Source organism: Chrysemys picta, chromosome 17 (assembly GCF_011386835.1).
Source record: "Chrysemys picta bellii isolate R12L10 chromosome 17, ASM1138683v2, whole genome shotgun sequence".
NCBI lineage: Eukaryota > Metazoa > Chordata > Testudines > Emydidae > Chrysemys > Chrysemys picta.
Window position 1 is genome coordinate 16,342,070 of NC_088807.1, and position 26,647 is coordinate 16,368,716.

Here is a 26,647-nt window from a genome sequence, read left to right on the forward strand (position 1 = left end):
GCATCGAGTGATCTAGTGACATTTTGTATCTTCATTTTTATTTAAAAACACAGCTCGATCCCCTCAGCCCGGCGCCTTTGAAATCCCTGGGCCCCTGGGCATGGACCCCTTGGCCCCACGTCCCTGCTGGGGGCCGGGGGTGATGCCACAAGACATGAATAAGAGCCAGACACCCCGTCCAGACCCAGGGACTCCAGCTCGCCAGGGCCCAGGAGGCGCCGGGCAGAACGAGCCGGGGCCCAGCCCAGCAGCAGGAATGAATTGCGGGCGCTGCCTTGCCAGCCCCCCGGGCCTCGGCTGCTGCCTTCAGGCCCCCCCGAGCCCTGGCTGTGGGTGGGGGAGGGACATTGCCCCGAGAGACTCTCCCCGGGCAGAGACTCCGGCCCAGCCCCCCTGACTGGGACCCCGAGCCCCCCCGGCAGTGCCCCACGTGGGGAGAAGGGGAGACCTGCCCCCCGCAGGGAGCTGCTCCTGGTGCAGCCTGTGCGGGGCGGGGGGCCCAGGCTGCTCCCAGCGGGGCGAGTCCCGGCCTCGGGCATAGGGAAGCGGGGGTGGGGGCGGGGCAGTGACATGTGGGGAGCCGGGGGGAGGGTGCAGGGTTGTGGGAGGGGGCATGAATTGGGGAACAGGGATGCAGGAGGGGGGTGAGCAGGGATGTGGGAGGGGGCAGGAAGGGAGGGGGGAAGGGTGATGTGGGAGGGGGCGGGAGAGGAGTGACGGTGGATGTGGGAGGGGGCAGTAATTGGGGAACAGGGATGTGGGAGGGGGGTGAGCAGGGATGTGGGAGGGAGCAGGAGGGGGAAGGGGAATGTGGTGGAGGGGGAGGGGGGTGACCGGGGATGTGGGAGGGGGCAGGAATTGGGGAACAGGGATGTAAGAGGGGGTTGACCAGGGATCTGGGAGGGGGCAGGAGGGGGAAGGGGAATGTGGTAGGTGGCGGGAGGGGGGTGACCGGGGATCTGGGCGGGGGCAGGAATTGGGGAACAGGGATGTGGGAGCGGGCGGGAGGGGGATGATTGGAGATGTGGGAGGGGGAGGAATTGGGGAACAGGGATGTAGGGGGCAGGAGGGGGCTGGGGGATGTGGGGCGCTGGAGGGAGGCTGGGGGAACACACAGGTATTGGGGCAGGGGGAGAATTCTGGGGCTCAGGGGAGCAGAGCTGGACTAGAGGGAAACTCTGAGTGTCCGATAAAGGGAAGAAAAGGGGGGCTGTGCGGGGGCTGGAGGGAGACTATGGAGCAAGCAGAGACTGGCTGGGGAGGGCAGAGCCAGAGGGCAGGAGGAGGGAGGGGGATGGGCAGAGATACAATGGCAGCTCCCCCAGCCCATGGGGTAGGAGATTGGGAGGGGCTGCCCCGCCCAGCAGCCACTGGGAATCTTTTTCCCTAGACATGGTCAAACCAGGAATATCAAAGGTGAACCAGGAAGTACTGGGTTTACTGGTTTGCTTCTCGGTTAACCGGACCTTGCCAGTTAACCCCGCCGACCGGCCAGCCCCCCTGGGCCAGAGGAGCCCCGGCCACAGTGGGCTGGGGGGTGTGGGGCAGCCCCACGCCGGTGGGCAGGCAGGATCCCGGACAGAGCCATGCTGGAGTGGCTCCAGACCTGTCTGCGGCAGCCATGGCGGCCTGGAGCAGACCCTGCCGTACCTGGTCGGTGGGACCCCAGCCCCGGCTGCCCTGTGCCGGCCCGCTGGAGAGACCTGAGGTAAAACGGTTAACGAGTTCAGTGATATAATTCTAACCGGTTAATCGTTTTAACCAATATTTACACTCCGAGGTCAAACAATCATGGGGGGGGGGGGGCATCAGACTTCCCGCTAAGGGCTCAGAATTTGCAAATATCCCCCCACCCCCTATGCGCGCACACGCCCCCTGCTCCTAATTTACTCTTTGTTTGGTTAAGACAGTCTCATTATTTGGGGATCTTACTCCTGGATGATAAACGTTTGGGGCTGACAGGACTGAACAGGGTCCCTCTCCGATTTCTGTGTCAACCAGAGTCACTGCTAGCAACAGCAGGAAGGGAGTTCACCTCCCAGTTGTTTTGGTTTGATTCTGGTTCAGTTCCATTCAATACGTTTGGTTTCATTTCTGGTTCAAGGCCACTGAAAGAAACAAAAATAGAAGTTCAGTTACTGGTTTAAATCCTATTTCAAACTTAGTGGAGGTAAATCCAGCTGCAATTCAATATTGGAAACTGTTTGGATTTTTGATTATTTATTTATTTGGTAACTTTAACTTTACATGAGTTTCCCTAGTGTTTTTGTGTTGTCAAATATACATGATTATTTTTTCCTAAACAGTCTGTTTGAGAAACCTAAAAAACCATATTTAAACATTTGCTTTGTCATACAGGCCCTCTGCAGTGAAAGGACACATTGGAGGCCCGGAAATTGTCTTTTGACGCTCACGTGTGTTATGGAACTGCCGGTATGAATTTTGCTAGTTGATTTAGCGTGGGCGTGACATTTTTCAGCTGTTCCCAGTAGATCAATATGTTTTCTTTCTTATGGAGACGTGGCCCATCTGTGAATGAATCAGGAATTGGCCCAATCCTTTTTTGAGCTTTCCATCATCCAGATATCGCTTCCTTTTTAGAGATTTCACAAGCGTTCAGAAGACATTCCAATTCATCTTTCAGTTTCAGACGTGTCTGACATTGATTCTCTGATATCATTATTTCTGACTCAAGCATTTCCATCTTCATCCACTTTTTGGTGTCATGAAATTTTGCCTTGACTTTGTCCTCTGCTGACAGTGGGGGTTGATGTCTAGGATAAAGATATGTGTGTGAGAGAAACAGATCTCTCTGGGGTAGGGGTGGGTATCAGACAGTGCCGCGGAGGGGGCTGGCGGGAGGCTTCAGCGGGGAAGGGAGTTTGGAGCTTGAACCCTGCCTCAAGTGGGGCAACTGGAGGGAGGAGCTGCCCCAGGGGTGGGGATGATAGGAGGAGGCATGTCAAGGGGAGAGGTTTGGGCAGCCATTACCTTTGCCCTTGGACTTGAAGAATTATTATGAACTTCAGGGCCCAGGGAGCATCCAACCACTTCTCTCCCCAGGGGTATCTCAGAGATGGATCATCTACCTCTGGGCCTCCTTCTGCCTCCCATGCTGTGCAGGCAGTTCCCAAGGTTTCCCTCTCCCTCCCTGCTCTTTTGGGCTGGCCCCCTTCTCTTCTCATTGTTCTGGGGCCATCACTAGCCCGCTACTCTGTTGTCTTCTCTTCAAATGAAAATAAGATCTCTGTAGGTTAATATTATTTTTTTTATATAAAGAGCTTTAAAAATGCTGAATCTTTCTTTTAACTGGTAACACACACACACACCACCCTTTTTTTTTTTTTGGTTCAGTTCTGGTTCAGTCGGTAGAACAAATGCATGGGTGAGATTCGGTTCTGGTTCATGTACGAAATCCCGGGTTAACTGGGTCTCCGGTTCCGCTATGGGTCCAGAGGGGCAAATGAGATCAGCATCAGCCTGACTGTCCCTGGGGGCTGCGGGGGCAGCGCAGGGAGGCTCGGTCGTTAGCTGCCCCCAGCAGAGGCTCTGGTCATTGCTCAGGCCAAGGAGTCGGTGTCCGTCTCTCTCTGAGCTCAGGATACTGGAGCCCTGGAGCTCGCAGGGCTTCCTGGGGCAGATGCTGCTGCCTCTGCTGGGATCTGGGGGCCTGGGCTGAGGAGCTGCTGCTGCCGAGTGGGGTCTGTGCTGGGACAGACCATCTGGATGATCCCAGACCAGCTGTGCCCAGCCAAGGGGGAACTTTCTCCTGGGTCTGGAACTATCCCCCGGGGGCAGCCCTGGGCTCTGCTGGTATCAGCTCCTGAGCCAGAGACTGCAGGTGATAGGAGAGATCTGGGGTAAGTGCTGGGGCCTGGCTGGAAAGTGACTCTGCAGAAATGGCTCCTGCTCACCCCATCTCTGCCCCGAGTGTCTGCGCGGCGCAGAGGTGCTGCCCCAGCGCCCCCAGGCTCACCCCCGTTAGCAGTGGCTGTAGCTATTGGCGAGGAAACGCCCACGGGAATGCAGGACAGTGACCGGCTCTTCGTGCAGGAGGGAGAGGGGAAAGACTGGACGGGGCAGCTGGAGCAATCAGTGGGGAGGGAGGTTCTGGGCACCCAGCCTTACCCAGCTCCATTCCCTGCAGGCCCCCGGGGCAGTGACTTTCCTGGGAGAGGGGAGGGGCAGAGAGAGGAAAAGCCAGTTCCTGCCTCTGCCTGGTCCCTGCGCTGCTGAGGGAATGGGCTGTTCTGGGGACAGTGTCGGGGGATCCCCCAAAGCGGCTCCTTTGATTCTGCTCTTTTCTGGCGTTTGGCTCAGAGACTCTTTTCCTGGGATAGTGTAATAGCGTCTGGTGGGTTTAGTCCCAGGGGAGAGGTCGGGTCTGTGCTGTAATAGCGTCACTGAGGCTTCTCCCAGCATGGCAGAGTCTAGAGTGTCTGTCTACAGAGACAGAGCCTGGGGGAATCGGGGTGTGAAATGGACTAACACTCATTCAGAAACCTCCCGAACTTCCCTTCTCACCCTGACAGGCTGCAGAATAACGACCTCATTTTGCTCCAGACCGTCCCATCTGCCTAGGGGCTGGGGCAGGGAAATGGCTGTGGTGGATCCAGCTCAGGTAGGGGATTTGGGGGAGCTGCTGGGGAGGGCTGTTGTAGCGGGGGAGGGTCAGGAAACACTCAGGCTGAGGTTTGGGGGGACAGGGACTGATAAACCTGCTGGGACATGCTCAGTCTCTGGCCTGGTTTATGAACAGACCCATTGGGAGCGTGTGAACATTCCCCCATTTCTGAAACTGGAAACACCCCCCTGGACAGGGCTGGGAAACCAAAGCAGAGCACTGGAGCCTGAACCCCCTAGGCAGAGACTGCAGTGAATACAAAGGGGCGGTGCTGGGATTCCTGTCCCTGGTCTCTGCCCAGAGCTCTGTCTCCCACATCACCCTGTGCCTAGTAGGTGGGTGGGAAATGAGAAGCCCCTGCCCTCCTCTGTCTGCTGGGAGGGACAAGGAGCGCTAAAGGCTGAGCTAGCCAGGCTTGTTGAAAGCCTTTACACCTCCCCCACAAGGGCAAGGAGGCAGGCAGGCAAAAGAGAGGCCAAAAAAAAAAGTCCCAGGTCCCCTTCCTCTTTTTCTCCACGGCCACTGCCTGCCAGCAAGTCCTTTTCCTTGACCCCGCTCCTGTGCCGTGGGCCCGTAAATCGCACCTAGACAGCCAGCTGCATCCCAATCCCCCATGCTGAAGCCTCCCTGCCAAAGTCCTGCACCTGGCGCCACATCTCGCTGGGAACTCGACTTCTTGTGCCCAGAGAGTCTCTGCCCCTCAGTAGATGACCCGAGAAACAGTGTCCATCCCCCTTTTCTAAAGAAGGCTTTGGCGAGGCTTTTCCCCTGTGGCCTAAGGGTGAAGGCAGCTGACTTTAGATCAGGCAATTGAGGGGTCAAGTCCCTTCATGGTTGTGCTTGCTTAGTTTTCCCTTTGTGCCGAAATTCCTGCTTTCTTCAGGCCTGGAACCTCTTCTTGGCCGCTCAGGCCCATGCTCTGGTTTCAGCTAGAGCCCCAGGACGCAATTGGGGCCTAGGGCATCACAAAGGCTAGAGCGTGAGCCTTAGTTGCTTCCAGGCCAGCCTTTGCCATTCCTGACTTGCCAAAGAAAATGGGCGGATGCCCAGGCTAGTGTGCAGAGCAGTTTCCCTCTTCCCAATGTGCGCCTGTCCCTCTGCTTGAGGGGGCTGCTAAATAGCACCTTTGGAGCCCGGCTGTTTCTCTGCTTCTCACCAGCTGGGGAACATCTCCTGCCCCACTGGGAAATGAGCAACCTTGGAGCGGGAATGGTAAGAGGCCCCAGCAGCGGGGCTGGCCCTGCTCTCCTACCGTCTTCTGATGTTGGCCACAGAGCATCAGCAGCTGCCCCCCATGCTGGTCTGTGGATGGCCTTTCAGTGGGTGTCTGGTGTGCCAGGGAGCAGGCTGGCTGGTGTCTTTGTGGCTGTCTGCAGCTCACGCGCAGGCACGGTCCTCCCCTCCTCTTGCCCCACCCTCGGTTGCTCTGTGGCTTTTAAGCCTTCCCTTGGAGCTGTCAGCACCAGCCGCCTCTGCTCTAGGAGCCCAGAGGAGGAAAGTGTACTGGGCTCCGGCCTGGGGCTCTTCCTCCCTCCTGCCTATCAACCCTGGGCCTGGGCCTCCTTTCGTTACGCGCCATGTGGGCAAGAGTCAAAGCGCGGCAGCAAGTGCAAGGGCCAAGCTTGTGGGCATCTGGTGAAGCTGCGAGAATCGCAACCCTCAGGACTGCAGCATCTCTAGCCAGGGTGTCGAGTTCTAGGGCCCGGCCCATTGCGGCCATTCCATCAAACCAGCCAGAGCGAGGACCTGGCACCAGTGGGCGCTAGTCACCCGGCAGGAGGGGAAAGACTTGCTCTTGCACAACTCAATAGAAGGAAGCAGAGCTCCCAGGGCTTGGCCACAAGCCAACAGGGTACCCGGTGGTCCCATGGAGAGTTGAAGTGAGATGGTAGGAGTCAGACTCCTGCATGCTGACCATTACACCAGGGGAGGGTGGGGAGCAGCTGTGTCCGGTGCAGGGCATTTGGAGTCCGGGGGCTGCGGCAGGGACTGTGGTACCTGGGCTGCTGCTGCCCCCAGCCAGGTATGTACTGGGGAGAGAGCTGCATTAATTAATATGGAAATATACCTATCTCACAGAGCTGGAAGGGACCTTGAAAGGTCATTGAGTCCTGTCCCCTGCCTTCACAGCAGGACCAAGTACCGTTCCTGACAGATTTTTGCCCCAGATCCCTAAATGGCCCCTTCAAGTATTGAACTCATAACCCTGTGTTATGCAGGGGGTCAGACTAGATGATCAGGGCTGGCCTTAGAGCCTTTGAAACTATGAATTTCTGAACCTAAAGATGGCTCTAACTGCTAGTGTGAAGGTTGCTGCTCCTGTCCAAGAGGAGATGCTTTGTCTGAGGTTTCCTTGGGGAGAGGCACCAGGATCCCTGTTCCCTCTTTCTCATAACCTTCCTTGGACAGAGCACATCACAGGTTCTCCCCTTTTGGTCTCTAACAGGAAACCTCCATCCACCAGATCTGTAATTCCTCCCATCCTCACACAGTCGCTGGCTACATTTCCTAGCCTGACTCTCACCCCATGGATCTCACACCTCCTCTGCCATTGGGCAGACATGGAAACAGCAAAGTTCAATTTCTATTTTCTTTGGTCATTGCCTGAGTCTAGTTGCAAAACTGCTTCATTATTAACCCCACTCCTTTGTGCACAGAATGTTGGGACTCTGGGAAGAGATGGGGCCAAGCTGAAAACCAATAAACCTCTGTTCCCAGAGAACCCAGGAAAAGGAACAAAAGATTGTCATCGAGAAGGTTTGAGGGCCTGGAAGGATGGATTTGCAGTTGCAAATATGTTGACTTATTCTCAACTATTTCAATATCTGGAATTTATTAGCATGGGGAAAACAATCAGTAAACTTTAAATGAAGAATTTCCCATACTATTTATAACATCAAGTCAGAAGTTGGGCCACCAACACAATAACAAAGAAATCACACCGAGACCCATGACCAATGTAGGCTACAGTTTATTTAAACCCCTTTCCTGGAAAGGAATTGTAGGGGGGAATTTACACATCTATTGTATATAGCCCAATGGGGGTATAGTAGACTTTGTAGAGAGTTTTGAAGTCTATCTCCATGAGATTATTTCTGAGAGAACTGCCAAGATGACAGCCAGGGGATGGGAGTGGAGCTGTATCACTTTCAATAGCTTAAGATTTCTTTCTTCTGCATTATTTGATCTCATTTATGTGTGTTTCAATCATGTAAACAGATAGATATTGTCTCAATACACATACATTAGCCAATCATTACGTGAGACAAAAGGTTTAGATTCACAACTTGAAGGCAATGAGTGAATTAGAACATAACATAACATAAGAACGGCCGTTCCGGGTCAGACCAAAGGTCCATCTAGTCCAGTATCCTGTCTACCGACAGTGGCCAATGCCAGGTGCCCCAGAGGGAGTGAACCTAACAGGCAATGATCAAGTGATCTCTCTCCTGCCATCCATCTCCACCCTCTGACAAACAGGGGCGAGGGACACCATTCCTTACCAATCCTGGCTAATAGCCATTAATGGACTTAACCACCATGAATGGATCCAGTTCTCTTTTAAACGCTGTTATAGTCCTAGCCTTCACAACCCCCTCAAGTAAGGAGTTCCACAAGTTGACTGTGCGCTGTGTGAAGAAGAATTTCCTTTTATTTGTTTTAAACCTGCTGCCTATTAATTTCATTTGGTGACCCCTAGTTCTTGTATTATGGGAATAAGTAAATAACTTTTCCTTATCCACTTTCTCCACATCACTCATGATTTTATATACCTCTATCATATCCCCGCTTAGTCTCCTCTTTTCCAAGCTGAAGAGTCTTTAATCTCTCCTCATATGGGACCCGTTCCAAACCCCTAATCATTTTAGTTTCCCTTCTCTGAACTTTTTCCAGTGCCAGTATATCTTTTTTGAGATGAGGAGACCACATCTGTATGCAGTATTCGAGATGTGGGCGTACCATCGATTTATGTAAGGGCAATAATATATTCTCCGTCTCATTCTCTATCCCCTTTTTAATGATTCCTAACATCCTGTTTGCTTTTCTGACCGCTTCTGCACACTGCGTGGACATCTTCAAAGAACGATCCACAATGACTCCAAGATCTTTTTCCTGACTTGTAGCTAAATTAGCCCCCATCATATTGTATGTAAAGTTGGGGTTATTTTTTCCAATGTGCATTACTTTAGGGGCAACTCCAAGGGAAATACTATTTATGGTGATATCAATCTAAATTTTACATGAGTTTTGTTATCTTCCCTTTAGGTTCTATCCATGGAAATTCACCCATACTCGTCTGCTGAAAGATAAAATCATGGAAATCTGCCTCCAGAGAACGTGGAAGGCTGACGCAGACGGGGAACTGAAAGATGCCCACATTCAAATCAAAACGGGATGTTGAGAACTGACTGTTGCCACGCTGGCCCCCACCAGTCCCTAGGACAGGGGTGGCCAACCTGAGCCTGAGAAGGAGCCAGAATTTACCAATGAACATTGCCAAAGAGCCACAGGAATATGTCAGCAGCCCCGCATCCACTACCCCCCTCCAGCCCCAAGCACCTCCCGCCCACCGCCAGCCCCGCCAATCAGTGCCTGGGAATCTGGGAATTACCTTCTGTAAAAACTCATCTTCTTTCGAAAATGTGTGGAAATAGCTGATTCAAGAAGTTGTTGACAGATGGATAGTACGCGTCTATCAGCAGCTCCTTCGGTCACCAACCGCTGTCAACCAAGCCAGTTGGCAGACTGAAAGCAGGGCAAGAATGCTGAAGCAGAACATTCTTTGCTGTTGGGATACGTGACATCACAATAAACTGATACAGAAACACACCTGGACACCCACCCAGAGAGACACGAACCCACAGAAGCTAGTAACATTTACAACATTGAGAGATGCACCCAAAATCTCTAGGAATTTTGATTTGGGGGAGGGGATCACAGGTGCTGACTGCATGGGTGCTCCAGGGCTGGAGCACCCACGGGGAAAAATTAGCGGATGCTTAGCACCCACTGGCAGCCAAGCTCTACCCTCCCCCCAGCCCATCTCCCGCTAACCAACTCCGCCCCCTCCCTCCCAGGGCCTTCTGCCTGCCACAACAAACAGCTGTTTGGCTGCATTCAGGACGCTCCCAGGGGGTGGGGGAGGAGCAAAGCCGTAACTCACCCAGAGACGTGATTTTATGAAAAGGTTCGGAGGCCCAGAAACACGTAGAAAATGTTGGAAGGCCCTGTGGGAAGGAGCAGAGCGTTGGGCCTGTGGGGTCGATACGATGACTCAGGGGAAGCTCTTTGGGGCAGGGAGAGCTTTGTGTGGCTGGGCAGGGCCTAGCAGAATGGGGCCCCGGGCTCAGACTGACGCTGTGCAGCCAGTGGCAGGACAAACAAATAACAATGGGGGGGGGGGGGAACAAAGCGACACATCTAATCGTTGGGATTTTACACAAAGACCTTTCAGAAGAGCCCCAGGCAGTGTCTGAGCTGGCTCGGATGAGGCAGCAAGGGGCAGCGCAGCCTGAGCCAGTGAAACTGCCAATCCCCCCGGGAGCAGTGGAAGCAGGCCCAAGCCGTAGCAAAGAGCGGTTCCTGCCGGGAGACGGGAAGCAGGCAGATGGCAGCTCTGTGGGACAGAGAGTGTCTGTTTGTTCTGTATGTGGACGGCACCTGGCACAATGGGGCTGGTCCCTGAGTGGGGCCTGTACACAATGCTAATAAAAGAAGGGGATTTGTTGGATTACTGGCGAGCTCTGAATCCCCTGAGTGCACAGGTGGCAGGTGACGGGGCAAGCCCTGGACAGACGGGATCTGCCCAGCCAGGGCAGCATGTGCAGGACGGGGAAGGGGAAAGGCCATTGGGAGTGTTTCCGCAGAAGCAAAGAAATCGTGAAACCAGCCCAACCATGGCGGAGTGAGGCTGTTCCCTGGGCTAGATCTCCACAGACAGCAGTCATGGGCAGGCTGGGAGGGATGGCCTGGATTCACTTTGGATTGGCTCCAGTGTAAATGAGACGAGAATTGTCCCAGAAGGGCCCAGGTACAAGAGTGACAGACACTGTAGGTTTAGCCTGTGAATAAAAAAAATTAGGTTCATTATAAAACAGTAAAATAATCCCCCTGCTCCCCTTCTGCTGGGTGACCCCAAGTCTGACCTTGTACCTGTCCATGGGGCATCATCACTGAATGGGGGAGCTGTTAACGAGGCACCACAGGGATTGGCTGTAGCCCCCTCACTATTCAACTTTGTAATTAACCATCTGGAAGTAAATATAAAATCACTGCTGATAAAGTCTGTGGCTAGCACAGCTTGGAGGAGTGGTAAATAATGCTAATGATGGGGCAGTTGTACAGAGCATCCTGGATGGTTTGGTAAACTGGGATTAGTAAAACAAATGCAGTTTAATACAGCCAAAAGCCAGGCCCTGTAGCTGGGATCGGAGGTTGGTGGCCACACCTAGAGCCTAGGGAACCGTAGCCTGGAAAGCAGGGACTATGAAAAGGATTTAGGGTCATAGAGGACAAACAGCTGAACCTGAACTTCTGTGAGCTGCTTTCAGGTTAAGCCTGCAGCTTTGGGCAAGTAATTCAGACCCTGGGTCTGTGTTGGAGCAGACGGGCGTGTCTGGCTCAACAAGACAGGGTGCTGGTGTCCCGAGCTACCAGGGCAGGAAAGCAGGGGCAGAAGTAGTCTTGGCACATCGGTTGGCACCTCCCAAGGGGCTTTCTGTGATCCAACCCGTCACAAGGGACAAAACACTCCAATCCCTCCCGGTGGGAGGAGCCAGGTTTGCTCTTCAAATTCTGTCCTTAGTAAATGTCCAGGTCTGGAAATGTCCAACAACAGCATTTCTAATGGGAATCTGGCTGCAGAACAATTAAACTGCTGACAGCTCCTATGCAGAAGGGGTGGGAATTCAGTCATAGAATCATAGAATATCAGGGTTGGAAGGGACCTCAAGAGGTCATCTACTCCAACCCCCTGCTCAAAGCAGGACCAATTCCCAACTAAATCATCCCAGCCAGGGCTTTGTCAAGCCGGGCCTTAAAAACTTCCAAGGAAGGAGATTTCACCACCAGTCTCTGTGTTCTGTCAGTGCAGCTAGAGCAATAGGAAAAATGTCACCCGTCACTGTAGCAACTGTCTACTCCAAAGTACTATAGGAGCATTTTAAGTGTAGACAGGCTGAGAGTGAGATCAGATCTACCTCCAGTTGGCACTAGGGATGCACCAGCACTGAGACTATAGCAATGACAACAGTTCAATGCTTCCAGAGTTGGCAGGATTCAAACCTACATGGGAAAGCCCCAAGGGATTTCTAGTCCAGCACCTTAACCCCTCAGCCACAACTATCTGATGGCCACTAGCATCCCTACACTATGATTCTCTTCTCAGTGAATTATCATTTCACATTGTTTGCTCAGACCAGCCTCCCCAGCCCACTCACTGCTGTGTGGGACTGTAAGTGTGTCCATTGCTGGACAGCAGGAATTCCCGCCCATTTCCCCTCCGGCTGGAGCAGGATTGGAGTGTGTTTGTGTTAATGACATTGTTGTAGATTGTTGTTCATTCCCCACCTTGACAATTCAGACAGTCCCTTTCCCATTCAGATCTCCAGCACCTTGTTCCAATAGCACGGGTCAGGTTTTCTCTGGGGCACTGACATGTTTCAGGGGGTTGGTGAGTGAGCTCAGCCTTGCAGTCCCTCCTTGATGAGGCGGGGCAAGGGTGATCAGTTTTGTTGGGTCAGAAAGTTGGCAACCCTAGATCCAGGGGAAACAAACACCCAACGAGGCTGGCCAGGGGCAGGACATCAGCTTGGAGGGGAGGGGTGGGGTGGGGGTGGAAGCGACATCACAAAGGCCTGTTGCAGGAACTCAGCCTATTGGGCAAAGGTGGTGGGGAGGGGGTGACCTCACAGAGAGACCCTGACATCAGCCGGGCAGGACAGAGGTGCAGGGCCAGGCCAGTCTCTGAGACCCCCCCGGCTTTGCTGCCACAAGTCTCCTTCGCGAGGTCTCTCCTCCAGGACTGAGAGAGAATTAGGATTCACGGATGTGAGCATGAGGAGGAACCTCTGTGGAGTTTTCTCCTTGGAGCCCTGATCCCACCCCATGGCAGCCGAAGACCAGGTCTCTTCCCTTCATCTCTCTTGGTGGCTTGAGCCTGGACACAAGCCCAAAGTCCTCCCTCCCCCCTCCGCCCTGGGTGCTATCGCCCGGATCCTGGAGTCTCTACCCAGTTGTGAGAGACCAGAGCCCCAAACCCAGAGCTCCCCATCCATCGATCAAGCCTGGAGCCCTGCGCCCATCCCCACCCCCGGGAGTTGTTTTGGGAGATGCTACACACCTATGTAGGGCCCTATGAAATCTCTTTTATTATTGGGGATTTTCTAATTTAGTATTTTCTGAGTTTTGTCCTTTCCATTTCTTAAAAATTAATTCTGTCTTTATGGTTTTTGTGTTAATCACAATTGTTTGATACACTGACCACAGTTAAGTGGCTTTACTATAAATGCACACAAATGTTCAGAAATGGCTTGCAAGGGAAGAAACTGATTTTACTAAAAGAATCCTACAATTTAAACAAAACTTCCTGCAGATGCCCAGTGTACGGTAAAAGTGCCATTTTTAACTCACCTTTTAAAGTAGCCGTTAGTAACACGACCAACTGACATTGCTGAACAGTGACACTACAGTCCACAGCAGTGTGTGTGTGCATGGGGGAGGGAGGTTATGGGGGGAGTGGAGTGTGTGTGTGTGTTGGGGAGAGTATGTATGGGTGTGTTGGGGAGTGGGGGAGGAGTGTGAGTGTGTGGGTGGAAGTTTATGGGGCGCAGTGGAGGTGAGTGTGGAGGTTGGTGGAAGTTTGTGGGCGCAGTGGAGGTGAGTGTGTGGGTGGGGGTGTTTGTGGGTGGAAGTTTGTGGGGGCAGTGGAGGTGAGTGTGGGGGTGGTTGGAAGTTTGTGGGCGCAGTGGAGGTGAGTGTGACTGTGTGTGTTGGGGCAGTCAGGAGGCCGGGGAGCTCGAGCTGCCTGAGCAGGGCTGAGCTGAGGGGAGAGGAGCAGCCCAGGGAGCCGCGCGGGGGGCAGAGCAGCAGCAGCCGTGTCGGGGAAGAGTGGGGCTGGGGCTGGGGCTGGAGCCCTCTGGAGCCAGGTGCGGGGAGCAGCTGGGCAGAGTGTGGGGGTCCCTGGACAGCGGGCCCCACCAGTCAAGAGGCCTTGCAGGCCGCACTGGGAAGGGTATTGTAACCCCCGCGGCGGGGGAGGGGCCCTGCCATGTAGACCCTGAGGGCGTGTGTCCACCGCCAGAGCGAGTGTCTGACCCGCGGCGTCCCTGCAGCACAGTCAAGGCCTGGCCAGGGGCCTGGGACGTGTGAGGGACAGACTGTGAACTGCCCTGACATTCCAGCCACAGCTGTTTGGGGTCCCCCGTGCCACAGAGCGGGGTGATGGCTTTTCCTTTCACCTTCCCCAGTTTCTCCTTGTTTTTAATGACTTGCTGTTTAATAACTTGTGTTTGCTTTGAACTATATGCGATGATCAATAGGTCAGGGAAGCGTCCGGAGCAGAGAGAGTACCCCGGAGGGGAGACACCCAAGCCCTGTCCTAAGTACAACAACCAGATTGGGGGTCGAGCCCCAGGAATCCTGGGCCCAGCCTTGTCTGGGTTACGAGGACTCTGCCACACGAGAGTAGAAGGGGTGTCCTGGAGTTAGGCGGGCCTCTGGGTGAAGGGAGTGGGAGCGAAGACTCAGATCCTTTCGCCAGCCAATTCCACGGGGGTAGTGTATGAGTCAGGAAAGGTCCCCACGATAGCGGGACCATTCCCCCGCTTACATAGGCCTGGACACAGAATGCCTTTAGCTGTGGATTGCACTGCAGATCTGATTGGCTGTAAATCCTGGATACCTCTGGCAACATGAGACCGCATGAACTGGTCCTTTCCTATGGTCTGGCTCTGGTGAGGTAAGACTAAAAGGTCTTTTCACGGTTGGACCAGGACAGACTCTGGGGAGTGCATTATTCTCCTCAGCACTTCCATTCTGTAGTGCCCTGACAGCAAGATCCCAGGTGAATGTGTGGGTTACTCTCCTTGGCAGGGTCAGGTTTTCTGTTCAGTTTTTAATGACTGAAATGCTTTTCTCTTCTTTGTAACCTAGGCACATGGTTGGACACCAATCGCAGAGCGGAAGCAGAAAATAGTCACCATTCCCCGGAGATGCCCAGCTAAAGTGGGAACTTTTCAGCAAGAGCTCCCTGCTGGTTCACACATGCATGTAGACAGCGTCCATGCGGATGTCTGTCTGTGAGGTTTCTCTATCTGTTCTGTCAAATGTTTGCCTACTTGTTTTCTGGCTGGTGCCGGCTGAAAGGATTTCGTATCCGAGGAAGGACGTATCCCCCTGGTTAGCAAACAAACAAAGCAGCACATTTCATGTCCAGATTATATTTGGTCGTAAATCGACATTGTGATGGTTCCCCACCAAGGAAAGTTACCCCGTCTTTAGGAAAATGACTGAAGTACGAATGCCAAACACAATTCCAATAGAGGATTCAAAGCAAGGTTTTCTGCATGGTGATTAAAGGCTTTATTTAAATCAGTCCACCCTGAGGTGAGCAATTAAGAATTGTTATCTTCACTGAAGGCAGTTGAGGTCTAAGCCCTTGGTTCTGTCTGAATGGAAATTCGTTCCATTTACTAATCCGGTTTCAGGAGCATTGTGTGGGGTGCAAGGAGAGGCCAGTGCCATGAGGACAGACGGCTTTGGATGTAAAGGTTGCCGGCAGCACCTGTAACACCTCCCCCCCAACGTGCCCTCGCTTGTCCTGGCTCTGGAGCTGCGGCTGGAGCGGGGCTCGGGTCAAAGCCTTTGGCGCTGAAGCCCAGTGTTGACATCTCGCTCTTGGGGGCCCAGACTGACCCAGCCACAATCCCCGCGCGGGGGGACGGGGCGCGAGCTCTGTCTCCCGTGGCCGTGGGGAGCGTCTCGGGGAGAAGCGGATGCTGGCATTGGGATTTTACACAAAGACCTTTCAGAAGCGCCCTAGACGGTGTCTGAGCTGGCTCGGATGAGGCAGCAAGGGGCAGCGCAGCCTGAGCCAGTGAAACTTCTGATCCCCGAGGGAGCAGTGGAAGCAGGCCCAAGCCGTAGCAAAGAGCGGGTCCTGCCGGGAGACGGGAAGCAGGCAGATGGCAGCTCTGTGGGACAGAGAGTGTCTGTTTGTTCTGTATGTGGACGGCACCTGGCACAATGGGGCTGATCCCTGAGTGGGGCCTGTACACAATGCTAATAAAAGAAGGGGATTTGTTGGGTTACTCTAAATCCCGAGTGGAAAGGTGGAGGTGACAGGGGCAAGCCCTGAACAGATGGGATCTGCCCAACCAAGGCAGCATGTGCAGGACAGGGAAGGGGAAAGGGCATTGGAAGTGTTTCCACAGAAGCAAAAGAATCGGGGAACCAGCCCAACCATGGTGGTTTGGTAAACTGGGATTAGTAAAACAAATGCAGTTTAATACAGCCAAAAGCCAGGCCCTATAGCTGGGAACGGAGGCTGGTGGCCAAACCTAGAGCCTAGGGAACCGTAGCCTGGAAAGCAGGGACTATGAAAAGGATTTAGGGTCATAGAGGACAAACAGCTGAACCTGAACTTCTGTGAGCTGCTTTCAGGTTAAGCCTGCAGCTTTGGGCAAGTAATTCAGACCCTGGGTCTGTGTTGGAGCAGACGGGCATGTCTGGCTCAACAAGACAGGGTTCTGGGATCCTGAGCTGCCAGGGTAGGAAAGCAGGGGCAGAAGTAGTCTTGGCACATCGGTTGGCAGCTCCCAAGGGGCTTTCTGTGATCCAACCTGTCACAAGGGACAAAACACTCCAATCCCTCCCGGTGGGAGGAGCCAGGTTTGCTCTTCAAATTCTGTCCTTGGTAAATGTCCAGGTCTGGGAATGTCCCACAAAAGCATTTCTAATGGGAAGCTGGCTGCGGAACAATGAAACTGCTGAGAGCTCCTATGCAGGAGGGGTGGGAATTCAGTCTCTGTGTTCTGTCAGTGCAGCTAGAGCAATAGGAAAACCTCACCAGTCACTGTAGCAACTGTCTACTCCAAACTACCAGAAGAGTATTTTAAGTGTAGACAGCCTGAGAGTAAGACCAGATCTACCTCCAGTTGGCACTAGGGATGCACAAGCACTGAGACTACAGCAACGACAACAGTTCAATGCTTCCGGAGTTGGCAGGATTCAAACCTACGTGGAAAGGCCCCAAGGGATTTCTAGTCCAGCACCTTAACCCCTCAGACACAGCTACCTCATGGCCACAGGCCTCCCTACACTGTGATTCTCTTCTCAGTGAATTATCACTTCACATTGTTTGCTCAGACCAGCCTCCCCAGCCCACTCACTGCTGTGCGGGGCTGTAGACAGGACGAATTCCTGCCCATTTCCCTTCCGGATGGAGCAGGATTGGAGTGTGTTTGTGTTAATGACATCGCTGTAGATTGTTGTTCGTTCCCCATCTTGACAATTCAGACAGTCCCTTTCCCATTCAGATCTCCAGCATCTCGTTCCAATAGCAGGTCCGGTTTTCTCTGGGGCACTGACATGTTTCAGGGGGTTGGTGAGTGAACTCAGCCTTGCATTCCGTCCTTGATGAGACGGGGCAAGGGTGGTCAGTTTTCTTGGATCAGAAAGTTGGCAACCCTAGATCCAGGGGAAACAAACACCCAACGAGGCTGGCCAGGGGCAGGACATCAGCTTGGAGGGGAGGGGTGGGGGTGGCCGTGACATCACAAAGGCCTGTTGCAGGAACTCAGCCTATTGGGCAAAGGTGGTGGGGAGGGGGTGACCTCACAGAGAGACCCTGACATCAGCCGGGCAGGACAAAGGTGCAAGGCCAGGCCAGTCTCTGAGACTCCCCCGGCTTTGCTACCGCAAGTCTCCTTCGTGAGGTCTCTCCTCTAGGACTGAGAGAGAATTAGGATTCACAGATGTGAGCATGAGGAGGAACCTCTGTGGAGTTTTCTCCTTTCCTACCATTGATTGTGCCAAAAACAACCTTCCCTTTTACAAGGTAAGAGTACCAGAGAGGTTTGGAACCTGTTCAGTCTGATCCCCCTGGTGCAGGCAGCATTCTAGGCCCAGAAAACACTGGTTTAAGGTGGCCAAATTTGATTTCCTGCCTAGGACTTTGACACTTGGAATCCCTGGGGAAATTGGGGTTTATCCTTTTTGGTTTCCCTTTTCCTCTTTCCTCCCTCCTTTCTCCTCTTCTCTTGCTTCTTTTTCCCCTTTCCCCAGCTTCCCTCCCTCTACAAGGAGGGGTGTGTGTGGAGTGTGGATGGGGTGGGGGGTGCTCTCATTGCGGGAGGTCCTCACAAAGAGGTGGGGCTGGATTTGAGAGGGATTCCCTCTGATGATGACCTGGGCCGTCCTTTGGGACATCTGGTGAGACCTCTCAGCCTCCCTCCCCTTAGAGTCTCAGTGCTGATTGGCCGAGCAGGGGGCTATCGCCAGTTAGGAGACTCAGGTCCTTTTGGTCTCTTTTCAGATCAGGCAAATAAGTCACAACCAATCCAATGTATATGATTAATCTTGCTGCTTCTCTCCATTAATTGTCGCTTAGCAGGTCAGGATTTCCTCTAGTGGTCGAGGTCTTCTAAAATACTGGCTGAATAATTACTATGAACCACTGTTGGTCTGTAGCTCACTTGAGAGCACTTTATTCTGATCAGTCACTGTATGAAATTCAAGATGTCACAGATAGGTTGAAAGTCAGGAGCAGTGTTTCCTCACATTTTTTATGTCTGTGTGCGGAATGAATTTTGTGATGTGCACCAATATGTGCAATTTTGTTATGTGACACATCACCTGAATATTGCTGCACATCCCAAAATTCATTCTGCACATGGATGGTGTGTGGCAGGGGTGAGGCTGAAGGGTTCGGAGTGTGGGAGGGGGCTGAAGTGGGGCAGAGGTTTGGAGTGTGGACTCTGGGTTGGGGCTGGGAATCAGGGGCTCAGGGCTAAGGGAGAGGGTTGGGGTGCAGGGGGCTGAGGGCTCCAGCTGGAGGTGTGGGCTCTGGGGTGGGGCTGGGAATGAGGGGTTTGGGGAGCAGGTTGTCCCAGGGAGAGAGGACTCCCCCCAGCCCTCTCTCACCACAGCAGCTCAGGGCCAGGTGAGAGAGCACCTGTCTCCTGGCTGCAGCAGCTCTGGTGCGGCTGGGCTGGGGCTGAGGGAGGGGACAGGATTTATTTTTCCTAAGTCAAAACGGGGAAGGGAAAGAGTTATGCTTCAGATTTTAACTTATAAACTTTGGTCCTGTCTAATATATAAGATGCTATGGGACTAAGACACCATGTCATGTGGTGACATCACAAGAGCAGAGGCTGTGAGAACTGCAGCAACCGAGAGGGCAGGGGATTTAGAGTCAGATTGCTTCAAATTCTGCATTCGTCGGCTGGCATTTAACAGCAACGCTTAGCTAACAGAATGGAGAAAGGAATTCTCTGCTAAAGATTCAACCTGGCCCTTTGGCCAACTCCACCCCTTCCCTGAACAGAGTGTGCTCAGAACAACACTCCTCCCCGCCCCCTCCCCACACACACAAGCCCACAGCTGGGCGCCCAGCACAGAGCAAGGGAGGGGGTTCTTTGGCTTCTTTTATTTTTACTTTGCAAAACGTTTTTTCAAAAGCATTTTCTGCCCCTGTTTCCTATGGTAAGGAAGCAAATGGTTGTGGGGAAAGGAACCTGAGAGTGGTGGAGCCAGGGCAGTGGCGGGAAGTTGCCGGAGGCTGAGGAGGGCAACGGGGGGCTGAAGGTGACCAGGTGCGGTGCGGGGAAGGGAACAGTTTGGGGAGGCTGAACAGGGGGATGGGGGGCAGTTGAAGGAGGCTGAAGGGGGAGATGGGGGAAGGGGACATTTGGGGGGAGGCTGAAGGGGGCAATGGGTTGAAGGAGGCTGGGGCAGAGAGGCAGCTGGGGGGGCTGCTCATCCCCATGGGAGGGGAGGAGGAAGAGGAGCTGCTCTTGTATCAGAAGCTGTTTCCTATTAGAACTTGCAACTTCTCTGTTCCTGAGCAGGGTGATGTGATCAAAGGGGAACTAGATGGGTTCATGGAGGACAGGTCCATCAATGGCTGTTAGCCGGAATGGGCAGGGATGGTGTCCCTAACCTCTGTCTGTCAGAAGCTGGGAATGGGGGACAGGGGATGGGTCACTGGATGATTCCTGTCTGTTCATTCCCTCTGGGGCACCTGGCACTGGCCACTGTTGGCAGACAGGACACTGGGCTAGATGGACCTTTGGTCTGACCCAGTCTGACCATCCTTATCTTCTAATGTACTTCTCACATGCTCAGTAACATCTGCAGGTTGCTGCCCTCACGCGCCATCAGAATCTGCTCCCTGCAATCAAAGGGAGGGAATATCCCCCTGAAGGGGAGAAATCGGAGGGGAGGGATGGGCAGAGGGACAAATCTGGGACAGGATCAGGGGTTCAGACTGGGGTGGGGGGCGGCCTGCCCTGCCAGGTAGGTGCAGAAGGGAAAACCCCCAGATAGAGGGAGGCAGAGGGGATAAAAGTTACCACGGGTGGAGGGAGCCGTCAGCAGCACTTCCAAACTAGGGTGTGCTGGACGGTAGAAGGACTTGTGTTCCTCACTGGATGGTCCATCTCAGCACCCCCACCCCAGGGCTGTGGTGTTAAAGGCCCCGGGTGGCCCAGTGCCCAGGTACCGCAGCTCTGCTCTAGCTGATATGGTGACTGAGCTGTCGAAGGAGACTTGATACAGGGAAATAGTTTACAGCCCTCCCAGCCCCCTGGGCTCTCCTGGCATCAGTGGGGAGGGAGGTTCCGGGCACCCAGCCTTGCCCAGCTCCATTCCCTGCAGCCCCCCGGGGCAGTGACTTTCCTGGGAGAGGGGAAGGGCAGAGAGAGGAAAAGCCAGTTCCTGCCCCTGCCTGGTCCTTGCGCTGCTGAGGGAATGGGCTGTTCTGGGGACAGTGTCGGGGGATCCCCCAAAGCGGCTCCTTTGATTCTGCTCTTTTCTGGCGTTTGGCTCAGAGACTCTTTTCCTGGGAGAGTGTAATAGCATCTCGTGGGTTTAGTCCCGGGGGAGAGGTCTGGTCTGTGCTGTAATAGCGTCACTGAGGCTTCTCCCAGCATGGCAGAGTCTAGAGTGTCTGTCTACAGGGACAGACCCTGGGGGAATCGGGGTGTGAAATGGACTAACACTCATTCAGAAACCTCCCGAACTTCCCTTCTCACCCTGACAGGCTGCAGAATAATGACCCCGTTTTGCTCCAGACCGTTCCATCTTCCTAGGGGCTGGGGAAGGGAAATGGCTGTGGTGGATCCAGCTCAGGAAGGAGATTTTGGGGGAGCTGCTGGGGAGGGTTGTTGGAGAGGGGGAGGGTCATGAAATCATAGAGTTCACAGTTCTAAGGAAGGGTAGAAGGGAGTACAGCAAAATAGAGACAATGGATTTCAGGAAGGCGGATTTTGGTAAGCTCAGAGAGATGATACGTAAGGTCCCATGGGAATCAAGACTGAGGGGAAAAACAACTGAGGAGAGTTGGCAGTTTTTCAAAGGGACACTATTAAGGGCCCAAAAGCAAGCTATTCCGCTGAGTAGGAAAGATAGGAAATGTGGGAAAAGACCTCCTTGGCTTAACCACGAGATCTCGCATGATCTAAAAAATAAAAGGAATCATAAAAAATGGAAACTAGGACAGATTACAAAGGATAAATATAGGCAAACAACACAGGAATGCAGGGGCAAGATTAGAAAGGCAAAGGCACAAAATGAGCTCAAACTGGCTACGGGAATAAAGGGAAACAAGAAGCCTTTTTATCAATCCTGTCTGAGAAAAACACAGTTCTCACTCTTTGGTTGGGTACAGCAAAGTCAGATACTTTATTCTCTCTCTATCAATTGCATAGAGGGAGAGAGTGCACTAGGACACAGGGTCTCCCCCTCCTAGGCAGGTCTCTCCCAGGTAAACAATTACAGCAAGCATTTATACCTTTTGTTACAGACAATAATGAGCAACAGTTGCATTTTGTTTATACATAGGTCATCCTGATATCTTATTTCCCTCACTTGTTTAGACTCTAGTCTACATACAATATTAGCTACACAAGGTCGCAACAACTTCTCACACAGTTCTTTCCCACTCGCCTCACACAATCCTCGCTTCTACAAATCTCACGTTATTAGGGTTACAGTTAGCCTAACTCTTGCTAACAAACTGTCATGCATTTCAATCCCCTTCTTGTCCATTCTTTCTCTGCTTCCACAATACATTAAAAGCAAGAGGAAGACCAAGGACAGGGTAGGCCCACTGCTCAGTGAGGAGGGAGAAACAGTAACAGGAAACTTGGAAATGGCAGGGATGCTTAATGACTTCTTTGTTTTGGTCTTCACCAAGAAGTTTGAAGGAATGACTAACATAGTGAATGCTAATGGGAAGGGGGTAGGTTTAGAAGATAAAATAAAAAAAGAACAAGTTAAAAATCACTTAGAAAAGTTAGATGCTTGCAAGTCACCAGGCCCTGATGAAATGCATCCTAGAATCCTCAAGGAGCTAATAGAGGAGGTATCTGAGCCTCTAGCTATTCTCTTTGGAAAATCATGGGAGACAGGAGAGATTCCAGAAGACTGGAAAAGGGCAAATATAGTGCCCATCTATAAAAAGGGAAATAAAAACAACCCAGGAAACTACAGACCAGTTAGTTTAACTTCTGTGCCAGGGAAGATAATGGAGCAAGTAATCAAGGAAATCATCTGCAAATACTTGGAAGGTGGTAAGGTGATAGGGAATAGCCAGCATGGATTTGTAAAGAACAAATCATGTCAAACCAATCTGATAGCTTTCTTTGCTAGGATACCGAGTCTGGTGGATAAGGGAGAAGCGGTGGATGTGGTATACCTAGACTTCTGTAAGGCATTTGATAGGGTCTCGCATGCTATTCTTATCGATAAACTAGACAAATACAACTTAGATGGGGCTACTATAAGGTGGGTGCATAACTGGCTGGATAACCGTACTCAGAGAGTAGTTATTAATGGTTCCCAATCCTGCTGGAAAGGTATAAGAAGTGGGGTTCCACAGGGGTCTGTTTTGGGACCGTCTCTGTTCAATATCTTCATCAACGACTTAGATATTGGCATAGAAAGTACGGTTATTAAATTTGCAGATGATACCAAACTGGGAGGGATTGCAACTGCTTTGGAGGATAAGGTCATAATTCAAAATGATCTGGACAAATTGGAGAAATGGTCTGAGGTAAATAGGATGACCTGTTAACAAAGACAAATGAACAGTGCTCCACTTAGGAAGGAACAATCAGTTTCACACATACAGAATGGGAAGATACTGTCTAGGAAGGAGTACGGCAGAAAGGGATCTAGGCGTTATAGTGGACCACAAGCTAAATATGAGTCAACAGTGTGATGCTGTTGCCAAAAAAACAAACATGATTCTGGGATGCATTAACAGGTATGTTGTGAGCAAGACATGAGAAGTCATTCTTGCGCTCTACTCTGCGCTGCTTAGGCCTCAACTGGAGTATTGTGTCCAGTTCTGGGCACCACATTTCAAGGAAGATGTGGAGAAATTGGAGAGGGGCCAGAGAAGAGCAACAAGAATGATTAAAGGTCTTGAGAACATGACCTATGAAGGAAGGCTGAAAGAATTGGGTTTGTTTAGTTTGGAAATTAGAAGACTGAGAGGGGACATGATAGTAGTTTTCAGGTATCTAAAAGGGTGTCATAAGGAGGAGGGAGAAAACTTGTTCAGTAAACACTGGAATAAACTGCCTACGGAGGTTGTGGATTCTCCATTTCTGGTGATATTTAAGAGTAGGCTAGATAAATATCTATCTGGGATGGTCTAGACAGTATTTGGTCATGCCATGAGGGCAGGGGACTGGACTCAGTGACCTCTTGCGGTCCCTTCCAGTCCTAGAATCTATGAATCTATGAAGGAGGCAACAACCTGTCATGTGTGATCTAAGGAGCAGGAAAAGAATCTGGGAATTACCTTTTGTAAAATCTCATCTTCTTTCGAAAACCTGTGGAAATAGCTGATTCAAGAAGTTGTTGACAGATGGATAGTACGCGTCTATCAGCTCTTGTGTTCACTAGCCGTTGTCAACCAAGCAAGTTGGCAGACTGAAGGCAGGGCAAGAATGCTGAACCAGAACGGTCTTTGCTCTTGTCACACATGACATCACAATAAACGTATGCATACACACACACACACACACATAGACATTCAGACAGAGGCTGGTACCATTAGCAACACTGAGAGACTCGGCCAAAATCTCTAGGAATTTTCATTTCTGGGAGGGGCTGCACAAAGGACTGATACTTTGCATGTACAGAATATATCACATTGTACCTGGGGAGTCACAAAGTAGTTTACAAACTTGAATTCAAGGAGCCTGACAGCAGCCCTGAGCAGGACCAGGTGATGGTGGGGCTGTACTGAGGGGTCTGCGACCTGCAACGGGACGTGCTGGACTGGGTTTCGCTCTGGTGGAGCTGATGAGAGGGTCTGGGGGCCAGTGCATTGGAGGAGGGGCTATCACCCCAGTGGCTGAAGCCCGGAGCACTGACCCCCTCACCCCTCTTGTGGCTGAAGTCCAGAGCCCCAACCTCCCTCCCTGCCCTCCTGTGGATGAGTCGCAGAGCCCAGACCCCACCACTCCCCTCCACCTCTCCAGTGGCTGAAGCTTGGAACCCTGATCCCACCCCATGGCAGCCAAAGACCAGGTCTCTTCCCTTCATCTCTCTTGGTGGCTTGAGCCTGGACACAAGCCCGGAGTCCTCCCTACCCGCCTCCGCCCTGGGTGCTATAGCCCGGATCCTGGAGTCTCTACCCAGTTGTGGGAGACCAGAGCCCCAAACCCAGAGCTCCCCATTCATCGATCAAGCCTGGAACCCTGAGCCCATCCCCACCCCCGGGAGTTGTTTTGGGAGATGCTACACACCTATGTAGGGCCCTATGAAATCTCTTTTATTATTGGGGATTTTCCAATCTAGTATTTTCTGAGTTTTGTCCTTTCCATTTCTTAAAAATTAATTCCGTCTCTATGGTTTTTGTGTTAAATCACAATTGTTTGATACACTGACCACAGTTAAGTAGCTTTACTATAAATGCACACAAATGTTCAGAAATGGCTTGCAAGGGGAGAAACTGATTTTACTATAAGAATCCTACAATTTAAACAAAACTTCCTGCAGATGCCCAGAGTACGGTAAAAGTGACACTTTTAACTCACCTTTTAAAGTAGCCGTCAGGAACACGACCAACTGACATTGCTGAACAGTGACACTACAGTCCACAGCAGTGTGTGTGTGCATGGGGGAGGGAGGTTGTGGGGGGAGTGGAGTGTGTGTGTGTGTGTTGGGGGAGAGTATGTATGGGTGTGTTGGGGAGTGGAAGAGGAGTGCGAGTGTGTGGGTGGAAGTTTATGGGGCGCAGTGGAGGTGTGTGGGTGGGGGTGGGCGTGGAAGTTAGTGGGGGGCAGTGGAGGTGAGTGTGTGGGTGGGGGTGGAAGTTTGTGGGGGGCAGTGGAGGTGAGTGTGAGCTGGGGGTGTGTGTGGGTGGAAGTTTGTCGGGGCAGTGGAAGTGAGTGTGTTTGTTGGGGGAGTGTGTGGGTGGAAGTTTGTGGGGGCAGTGGAGGTGAGTGTGTGGGTGGCTGTGAGTGGAAGTTTGTGGGGGCAGTGGAGGTGAGTGTGTGGGTGTGTGTGGGTGGAAGTTTGTGGAGGCAGTGGAGATGAGTGTGTGGGTGTGTGTGGGTGGAAGTTTGTGGGGGCAGTGGAGGTGAGTGTGTGGGTGGGGGTGGGTGGAAGTTTGTGTGGGCAGTGGAGGTGAGTGTGTGGGTGGGGTGGGGGTGGGTGGAAATTTGTGGGGGCAGTGGAGGTGAGTGTGCGGGTGGGGGTGGGGGCGGGTGGAAGTTTGTGGGGGCAGTGGAGGTGAGTGTGGGGGTGGGTGGAAGTTTGTGGGCGCAGTGGAGGTGAGTGTGACTGTGTGTGTTGGGGCAGTCAGGAGGCCGGGGGAACTGGAGCTGCCTGAGCAGGGCTGAGCTGAGGGGAGAGGAGCAGCCCAGGGAGCCGCGCGGGGGGCAGAGCAGCAGCAGCCGTGTGGGGGAAGAGTGGGGCTGGGGCTGGAGCCCTCTGGAGCCAGGTGTGGGGAGCAGCTGGGCAGAGTGAGGGGGTCCCTGGGCAGCGGGCCCCACCAGTCAAGAGGCCTTGCAGGCCGCACTGGGAGGTGTATTGTAACCCCCGCGGGGGGAAGGGGCCCTGCCACCTAGACCCTGAGGGCGTGTGTCAACCGCCAGAGCGAGTGTCCGACCCGCGGCGTCCCTGCAGCACAGTCAAGGCCTGGCCAGGGGCCTGGGACGTGTGAGGGACAGACTGTGAACTGCCCTGACATTCCAGCCACAGCTGTTTGGGGTCCCCCGTGCCACAGAGTGGGGTGACGGCTTTTCCTTTCACCTTACCCAGTTTCTCCTTATTTTTAATGACTTGCTGTTTAATAACTTGTGTTTGCTTTGAACTATATGCGATGATCAACGGGTCAGGGAAGCGTCCAGAGCAGAGAGAGTATCCCGGAGTGGAGACACCCGAGCCCTGTCCTAAGTACAACAACCAGATTGGGGGTCGAGCCCCAGGAATCCTGGGCCCAGCCTTGTCTGGGTTACGAGGACTCTGCCACACGAGAGTAGAAGGGGTGTCCTGGAGTCAGGCGGTCCTCTGGGTGAAGGGAGTGGGAGCGAGGACTCAGATCCTTTCGCCAGCCAATTCCACGGGGGTAGTGTATGAGCCAGGAAAGGTCCCCACGATAGCGGGACCATTCCCCCGCTTACATAGGCCTGGACACAGAATGCCTTTAGCTGTGGATTGCACTGCAGATCTGATTGGCTGTAAATCCTGGATACCTCTGGCAACATGAGACCACATGAACTGGTCCTTTCCTCTGGTCTGGTTCTGGTGAGGTAAGACTAAAAGGTCTTTTCACGGTTGGAC